This window comes from Elaeis guineensis, chromosome 1, assembly GCF_000442705.2.
Source record: "Elaeis guineensis isolate ETL-2024a chromosome 1, EG11, whole genome shotgun sequence".
Classification (NCBI taxonomy): Eukaryota; Viridiplantae; Streptophyta; class Magnoliopsida; order Arecales; family Arecaceae; genus Elaeis; species Elaeis guineensis.
Window position 1 is genome coordinate 140,377,837 of NC_025993.2, and position 374 is coordinate 140,378,210.

Consider the following 374-nt stretch of genomic DNA (forward strand, 5'->3'; position numbering starts at 1 on the left):
TCCGAACCTGAAATCGGAGTGTTTTGGGTTTACTTGTACCCGGGAAACAAGTGATCTAGCTTGGGATAGCTAGTGTCGGAGTTTCTGACGTTTTGTATTCAGGTTGAATACAAGTATAGTGGATTGAAATTCCCAAGTAGGAGCTTGGGGAGTGGATGTAGGTGCAAGGTTGGCACCGAACCACTATAAATCCTTGTGTTTGTGGTGTGCTTTATCGCTTTACCTTATTTCTTTATTATATCCTTGCAATTCTGCTTTAGGTAATTAATATTGAATTGAAGTCTTTGTTTTGTTCTTCATAAGTATTCTGTTGGGCTTAAAATTTTTAGAAACCCAATTCACCCCTCCTCTTGGGTTGCATAGCTGGGCAACAT